Source organism: Lolium perenne, chromosome 2 (genome assembly GCF_019359855.2).
Source record: "Lolium perenne isolate Kyuss_39 chromosome 2, Kyuss_2.0, whole genome shotgun sequence".
Lineage (NCBI taxonomy): Eukaryota > Viridiplantae > Streptophyta > Magnoliopsida > Poales > Poaceae > Lolium > Lolium perenne.
The window spans coordinates 249100398-249110099 of NC_067245.2; positions in this window are offsets into that span (position 1 = coordinate 249100398).

The window sequence follows — 9702 nt, forward strand, 5'->3', positions numbered from 1 at the left end:
GACACACCGTTTCGTTGTGGTGTTCCCGGCGGTGTCAATTGTGAAAGTATTCCGCATTTCTTTAAATGCATGCCAAACTCATAACTCAGATATTCACCTCCACGATCAGATCGTAGAAATTTAATCTTCTTGTTACGTTGATTTTCTACTTCAATTTGGAATTCCTTAAACTTCTCGAAAGTTTCGGATTTATGTTTCATGAAATAGATATACCCATATCTACTCAGATCATCTGTGAAGGTTAGAACATAACGATAACCACCGCGCGATGCTACGCTCATTGGTCCGCACACATCGGTATGTATGATTTCCAATAAGTCAGTAGCTCGCTCCATCATACCAGAAAATGGAGTCTTAGTCATTTTTCCCATTAGACATGCTTCACATCTATCAAGTGACTCAAAGTCAAGTGATTCAAGTAATCCATCAGTATGGAGTTTCTTCATGCGTTTCACTCCAATATGACCAAGACGACAGTGCCACATATAAGTAGAATTATCATTCAATTTAATTCGCTTAGCATCAATGTTATGTATATGCGTATCACTACTATCGAGATCTAACAGAAATAAGCCATTCTTTTCAGGTGCTCGACCATAAAAGATATTATTCATAAAAATAGAACAACCATTATTCTCAGACTTGAATGAATAACCGTCTTGCATTAAACAAGATCCAGATATAATGTTCATGCTCAACGCGGGTACAAAATAACAATTATTTAGGATTAAAACTAATCCCGAAGGTAGATGTAGAGGAAGTGTGCCGACAGCGATCACATCGACTTTGGACCCGTTTCCAACGCGCATCGTCACTTCATCTTTCAGTAGTCTTCGTTTATTCTTTAGTTCCTGTTTCGAGTTACAAATATGAGCAACCGAACCAGTATCAAATACCCAGGTACTAGAACGAGAACCAGTGAGATAAACATCTATAACATGTATATCAGATATACCTTCTTTCTTCTTCTTGACAATGCCGCTCTTCAGATCAGCCAGATACTTGGAGCAATTACGCTTCCAGTGTCCCTTCTCCTTGCAGTAATAGCACTCAGCATCAGGCTTAGGGCCGTTCTTAGGTTTCACAGGAGGCGTGGCAGCTTTCTTGCCACCCTTCTTGAATTTTCCCTTAGACTTGCCCTGTTTCTTGAAACTGGTGGTCTTGTTGACCATCAACACTTGGTGCTCTTTCTTGATCTCAATCTCTGCAGCTTTTAGCATGCCAAAGAGTTCAGGTAACTCCTTGTTCATGTTCTGCATATTGTAGTTCATCACAAAGTTCTTGTAACTTGGTGGCAGTGATTGAAGGACACGATTAATCCCCAGTCTGTTAGGAATCACTATTCCCAAGTCACTGAGTTTCTTCGCATGCCCGGTCATGGCGAGCATGTGCTCACTAATGGAGCTGCCTTCTTCCATCATACAGCTGAAGAAATGTTTCGATGCTTCATAGCATTCCACGGCCGCATGAGTCTCAAAAATAGCTTTCAGCTCTTTCATCAACTCATGAGGTCGTGGTGCTCAAAACGTTTTTGAAGATCGGATTCCAGACTGCACAGGATGGCACACTGAACTTGAGAGTACCGAGTTTTCCGAGTCTCGTAAACAGCTTTTACTTCATCGGTTTCAGTTTCTGCAGGAGGGTCACCTAGCGGTGCATCAAGCACATATTGCAGATTTCCGCCAGAGAGGAAGATCCTCACATGACGGAACCAGTCGGTGAAGTTGCTACCGTTGCTCTTAAGTTTTTCTTTCTCTAGGAACTGGTTAAAATTGATTGGGGACGCCATCTCTACAACATATATTTGCAAAAGTTTAGACTAAGTTTATGACAAATTGAGTTCAAATTTTAATTCAACATAATTAAAAATCTAGGTGAACTCCCACTCAAAACAATATCCCTCGCATTGTCTTAGTGATCACACGAACCAAATCCACCGCACCTAAGTCCGATCATCACGAGACAAGGTGTGATTTGGCGAACACTCAAAGTGTTCATCATATCAACCATATGATTCATGCTCTACCTTTCGGTATCACGTGTTCCGAGACCATGTCTGTACATGCTAGGCTCGTCAAGGCCACCTTAGTATCCGCATGTGCAAAACTGGCTTGCACCCGTTGTATGCACTTGTTGATTCTATCACACCCGATCATCACGAGATGCTTCGAAACGACAAGTCTTGGCAACGGTGCTACTAAGGATGAACACTTCATTATCTTGAGATTTTAGTGAGGGATCATCTTATAATGCTACCGTCGCGATCTAAGCAAAATAAGATGCATAAAAGGATTAACATCACATGCAGTTCATATGTGATATGATATGGCCCTTTTGTCTTTGCGCCTTTGATCTTCATCTCCAAAACACGGACATGATCTCCATCATCTTCGGGCATGATCTCCATCATCGTCGGCGTAGCGTCAAGGTCAATGGCGCCGTCTTCATGATTGTCCTCCATGTAGCAACTATTACAACTACTTTGAAATACTACTCAACATGAAATTTAAAGACAACCATAAGGCTCCTGCCGGTTGCCACAATACAATAATGATCATCTTATACATATTCATCATAACATTATGGCCATATCACATCACCAAACCCTGCAAAAACAAGTTAGACGTCTCTAATTTGGTTTGCATATTTTACGTGGTTTAGAGTTTTCGATAGAGATCTAATCTACCTACGAACATGAACCACAACGTTGATACTAATGTTGTCAATAGAAGAGTAAATTGAATCTTCACTATAGTAGGAGAGACAGACACCCGCAAAGCCTCTTATGCAATACAAGTTGCATGTCGAACGAGGAACAAGTCTCATGAACGCGGTCATGTAAAGTTAGTCCGAGCCGCTTCATCCCACTATGCCACAAAGATGCAAAGTACTCAACTAAAGATAACAATAGCATCAACGCCCACAAAACCATTGTGTTCTACTCATGCAACCATCTATGCATAGACACGGCTCTGATAACACTGTAGGATAACGTTGCATAGAAAACAAATAATTTCCTACCACGAACACGCAATCCAAGCCAAGATGCAATCTAGAAGACGGTAGCAACGAGGGGATTATCGAGTCTCACCCTTGAAGAGATTCCAAAGCCTACAAGATGAGGCTCTTGTTGCTGCGGTAGACGTTCACTTGCCGCTTGCGAAAGCGCGTAGAAGATCTTGATCACGGCGCCACGAACGGGCAGCACCTCCGTACTCGGTCACACGTTCGATTGTTGATGAAGACGACGTCCACCTCCCCGTTCCAGCGGGCAGCGGAAGTAGTAGCTCCTCTTGAATCCGACAGCACGACGGCGTGGTGTCGGTGGTGGTGGAGAAATCCGGCGGAGCTTCGCTAAGCGTGCGGGATGTGGTGGAGGAGAGAGAGCCGCTAGGGTTTGGGAGAGGGGGGCGCCGGCCTCAAGGGGTGCGGCCACCTTGGTGGTTGTTGGGGGTGGCCGGCCCCCTCCCCTTGGCCCTCATTATATAGGTGGGAGCCCCAAGTGTTGGACTACAAGTCTCCGAATAAGACTCGAACCCAAAACCTTCCATGTGATAGGGAAACCTACCCAAGGTGGGAATCCCACTTGGGGTGGGATTCCCCCCTTCCATGTGTGGGGGGGGGGGGGGTGGTCGGCCCCCATAGGGGGAGTCCGCTTGGGACTCCTCCCCCTCTAGGGTTGGCCGGCCATGGAGGTGGAGTCCCTTTGGGACTCCGCCTTCCATAGTGGTTTCTTCCGGACTTTTCTAGAACCTTCTAGAACCTTCCATAGAACCTTCCGGATCATTTTAAATCTCATAAAATGACTTCCTATATATGAATCTTATTCTCCGGACCATTCCGGAACTCCTCGTGATGTCCGGGATCTCATCCGGGACTCCGAACAAATATTCGAACTCCATTCCATATTCAAGTTCTACCATTTCAACATCCAACTTTAAGTGTGTCACCCTACGGTTCGCGAACTATGCGGACATGGTTGAGTACTCACTCCGACCAATAACCAATAGCGGGATCTGGAGATCCATAATGGCTCCCACATATTCAACGATGACTTTAGTGATTGAATGAACCATTCACATATGATACCAATTCCCTTTGTCACGTGATATTTTAGTTGTCCGAGGTTTGATCATCGGTATCACTCTATACCTTGTTCAACCTCGTTTCCTGACAAGTACTCTTTACTCGTACCGTGGTATGTGGTCTCTTATGAACTTATTCATATGCTTGCAAGACATTAGACGACATTCCACCGAGAGGGCCCAGAGTATATCTATCCGTCATCGGGATGGACAAATCCCACTGTTGATCCATATGCCTCAACTCATACTTTCCGGATACTTAATCCCACCTTTATAACCACCCATTTACGCAGTGGCGTTTGGTGTAATCAAAGTACCTTTCCGGTATAAGTGATTTACATGATCTCATGGTCATAAGGACTAGGTAACTATGTATCGAAAGCTTATAGCAAATAACTTAATGACGTGATCTTATGCTACGCTTAATTGGGTGTGTCCATTACATCATTCATATAATGATATAACCTTGTTATTAATAACATCCAATGTTCATGATTATGAAACTAATCATCCATTAATCAACAAGCTAGTTAAGAGGCATACTAGGGACTCTTTGTTGTTTACATATCACACATGTACTAATGTTTCGGTTAATACAATTATAGCATGACATATAAACATTTATCATAAACATAAAGATATATAATAACCACTTTTATTATTGCCTCTTGGGCATATCTCCTTCAAGTACTTGTGCTTGGCATTGCCATTGTCCATGACAGTGCTTGTGTTTGTGTTTGGCATCGGCACTATCATTGTCATTGTCCATGTGTTATCACCAGATTTTGGACAAATCCAGAGGTGGGCCGTAAGAGAGATGGGCTTAGAGGACTACACGTGGAAGATTTCTGAAGCGGCCTTGCACGGAGAATTTGGGCTAGTTTGCCCGTGTATCTTTAATTATAGTAGGTTATATCTTAGATCAAGATTTAGAATTTGTATCGCGCACGGTGGGATATTCCCACGTTAGAAAGTCCGCTGGACTATAAATATGTATCTAGGGTTTATGGAATAAACAACAACACAACGTTCACCCCAAAACAAACCAATCTCGGCGCATCGCCAACTCCTTCGTCTCGAGGGTTTCAATCAGGTAAGCGACATGCTGCCTAGATCGCATCTTGCGATCTAGGCAGCACAAGCCCCACATTGTTCATGCGTTGCCCGTACTGAAGCGTCTTTGATGGCGGGCAACGTAGTTATCATAGATGTGTTAGGGTTAGCATAGCTCTTCGTATAAACATGCTTACGTAGTGCAACCCTCGCATGTCTAGCCGCCCTCACGCCTATCTCAGGCGTGGGGGCGGCACCCTGCTTGTTCATCATCTAGTAGATCTGATCCGTTACGATTGCTCCTTGCTCCGCAAGGATTAGTTTAATATCTGCAATAGTTAGGCCTTACGAAGGGGGGGAGGATCCAGCGGCACGTAGGGTGGCGTTCGCAAGTCCTAAACAGGATGTTCCGATGATCAACGTCACATTGGTTGTGTGGCCTTGTTTAGGATCGGCTTACGAGCACCGTGCGTGGCCGCGAGGCCCAACCTGGAGTAGGATGATCCGATTATGCGGTGAAAACCCTAAATCATCGTAGATCTCATTAGCTTTATCTTGATCAAGCAGGATCACCAAGTATTCGTGCACCCCGTACGGATCATGGGTGGATCGGCTCTTTGAGCCGATTCACAGGATAACCTGAGAGCCGATCGAGGCTCTGATTTAATGTTTACGTGTATGCCATGCAGGAACTAAGCGAGGCATCCCCATCACCTTCCTGACCAGGTATAGGTCAGGTGGCACGCCCTTGCACTTCGCATCGCCGCGTGTGACCAGAAGAGCATTGCGGGCCGTCGCTCGGAGGGGTCTCAGCCAGCCGCAGCTCTAGGCTCTTCCCGGCTCTACCGTGTTGACAGGCCGCTGCCCGCCGGTGGGTTTTGGCGATCAACACATTCTGGCACGCCCGGTGGGACCATCTTCTACATCAACCACATCGCCATCTACATCTGAGATGGCGGCGGACGGCACGCCAGTCACCTACGAGGAGCTGCTCGCCGAGCTCAAGAAGAAACATGACGAGATCAAGGCCACCCTCGAAGCCGACCTCATCGGCTCTTTTCAGAGAACCCGTACCCATGGCATCAGATGGAAGGGATTCTCACCACAAGGTGCACTCGATGGGATAGATCTCTCGGCCCCGTCGGAGGAACGCACCAGGGCCCTTCGGCAGGAGATCAACTACTTGGTGGCTCACTCGCTACACCGCCACTCTGAAAACTTGGTCAACGTGTTGGAGCGTCTCGCTCTGCGCGTGATCCAGGAGATCATGAGCCACCAGTACTCGCCGTCAGGACCAGCTCTCGGGACGCACCAAGGAGAGTTGCCACTCCAGTCCCGTCCACCGCTGCCATACGCGTTGGCAGCACCAGCTGAAGTGCCGGCTACACCGGCATTCGTCGTCTACAAGATCGGTGGTGACCCTAGTGACTACCAGTTCTTGGCTGAGGCGCCCAAGGAGATCCCTCAAGGATACGCGTGCACGTATGTGCCAGATTGTGGCAACTGGCCACTCTCAAACCAGGCCACAACGTCAGGGACTCCGGCGCAAACAGGAGGAACGTCAGCAACAGAGCTTGAGAAGCAGACGTGGCTAACTAAGTACGCCACCCCGACGAAACTCCCGAGCCCAGCTCCTGCAGTTGGCTCAGAGCTGGAAAAGCAAACATGGCTGGCTAAGTACGCCACCCCGGCGAATCTTCAGAATACATCTCCTGCAGCCAGCACGGTGGATCAGATCGCACCATCTTGAGAGACCAGTTCGGCATTATGCCGAAAAGGAGGGCAATCGGCTATTCCAAGCCGTACCCCGACGAGTACGAGATGATCCCGCTGCCACCTAAATATCGGCTCCCTGACTTCTCCAAATTCAGTGGATCGGATGGCTCCAGCTCCATCGAGCACATCGGCCGATATTTGGCGCAACTAGGACCGGCTTCAGTGTCGGATCAGCTACGCGTGAGGCTCTTTTCACAGTCCCTCACAGGATCGGCTTTTGGATGGTATACCTCTTTGCCAGCAAACTCCATCCAGTCTTGGAAGCAATTGGAAGAACAGTTCCATACGCAATACCATTCAGAAGCTTCCGAGTCTAGCATTGCCGATCTAGCACAACTACGTCAGAAGCGCGGAGAAACGGTGACAGAGTACATCCAGCGCTTCAGGAATCTTAGGAACCGATGTTATTCGGTTCGTATAAGCTGAAAAGGAAGCGATCGAATTGGCGTAGCTGGCCTTGCAACACAGCTCAAGGACATGGCCTCCCAAGCAGATTATCCTCGTCGGCGCACATGGTTCAGAAACTATCAGCATATGAACAGCGCCACCCAGACCTGTACCAAGACAAGTTTAAGCGTGCAGTAGTCATGGTCGATACAGAGGAAGGTGAAGTGCCTGCGGGAGACCAAGAAATAGCAGTGGCTGAGTGGACTCGGGGAGGAACCCCCGTATCCTGCAAATGGGTAAAGCCACTAGGGCCGCCCAGGGGATTTGATTTTGACGTGACCAAGACTGAACAAATCTTCGACCTCCTGCTTAAGGAGAAACAGTTGACGATTCCTGAAGGTCTCAAGTTCCCTACGGCGCAAGAGCTAAACGGAAAGCCGTACTGCAAATTCCACAACTCGCTTTCCCATGCCACCAACGACTGCAGGGTGTGGCGTCAGCACATCCAAGCGGCGATAGAGAAGGGGCGTTTAATTTTCAACCAATACGCCATGAAGGTAGACACCCAGCCCTTCCCCGCCGTTAACATGGTAGAAGTCATCTACCCCGAGGGCTGCCAGCCAGGTCCCACGTTCAGCATCAACATGGTGGGGCCTGGGAACCACTCTGGCAAAGATGGAGATGAGGGCAGCTGTTCTCATAGCAAGGACACAGAAGAGGCCGCTCCACGCGATCGGCTCCATCATGATGGCAAGCGCTACGTCACAGAGGGAGAAGTGAAGAACATAAGATATCAGCGACCTCTCTCTGATCACCTCCTCAACAAATATGTGAGTCAGTATGACCAACGCCGACGGTCCAACTATGATGATGAAGGAGATCGTCTGGCTAGAGAAGCCAGAAGACATCGTCGGCAGGATCGCGATGAGGAGGAGCACGAGCGCCGTGCCACGGACAGGCCAAGGGAGCAAGATGACAACGCCAGACACTGGGATTGCCCTTTCTTCAGACACTGCTGGGATTCAGGAATGAGCCGATTGCCCACAATCGGCAATTGCCCAGAATGCAACAAGAAGAAGAAGGAGGCAGCCAACGTGTCTGTGTTTGAGCGCTTAGGGCCTCTCCCACCACCAAGCAAACGCGCTGAGTCACCTCGTTGGGCAGATCTTGAGGATTCAGAAGACGAGGGACTAGAAGAAGAAGAAGACAGGTACCACCGTCCAAGGTGGTGCCCTGACGGACTCAGCCGTTCACAGAAACGCAGGGTTCAGCGGTTGCGCGGCCTGGAGGAAGCCGAAAGGTTATACTTGCATACGCTAAGGAAGGCACGGCCTGATCTGGCTGCAAAGGTTCAGCGAGCCCTGAATGAAGAGGGTCGTCCACGGAGAATGGAGTGGCGTCCCAAGCAAAAGAAAGCCGATGATGAAACATCGGCTGGCACAAACATGGTGCTCGTCTTGCCGACAGAGCTTAGTGCTCCACGATTATACGATGCACTCAAGGTGGATGACAAAGAAAGCATCAAGTCAGAGGTTGGGTTGGTTTTATCCAGCCTAACCGAGTAGCAAGATTAAACCAATGAGCAAACCGTGCGAGGCTGATCCTTGTGATCGGCCCCAAAAATTTTATGGAGGAACATTACAAAACCTTCATCGAGCAAGCAATGTGGAGGCCGATTCCCGCAATCGGCCAAAATTATCTTCTGCACATATTCTGTTTATGGTCAGCAACGATCCATCGGGCAGCGGCCACGTCGGCAGATGGAAGTCAGCATGAATCTTTGCGAAGTCGACGTGCAAGTGCAGTGCCCTGACTTACCAAGAAAGCCGATATCTGCAATCATTTGGCAGATTCGGCTCGGGGGGCATGTACTCAGATGAACGTGTGCAGATAAACATGTGCAGACATGCGTGCGGTGGAACATTGGGGGCCGATTAAGAAAAATCGGCCAAACAAAAAAAAAAACAACACAAAAGTTTAGCCGATGCAGATACGTGGCCATCGACTCAAGAGGTACAGTTACAGCTGTTATGAGCACGGAGCAGGAAGTGAGTCACGAAAAGAGACTCTAATGGAAGAGCTCCTCAATTGAGTGGCTTGATAACTTCGATTTCCTCTTCAAGAACCTCTGGTTTCCTTTTTGCGAGCAATGTGCAGATCAGGTTAAGGATGGGTTACATCAGATCCACCACAGGGGAGGAGCCGATCTGACTTGCAAAGCGCGAAAGTGGACTGAAGAAGCTCGGGGGGCAGCTCACCCTGAAGGTTCTCTGCTCTGGAGAGCCGATTTTGCTGAAATCGGCTGGTTCCGCGTCATGACTTGGAAACCGATGGCGACACATTTGGTTAGTCCACTGATATGCTCGCCTTGATAAAGGCTCGGGGGGCAACTGATGGCGCA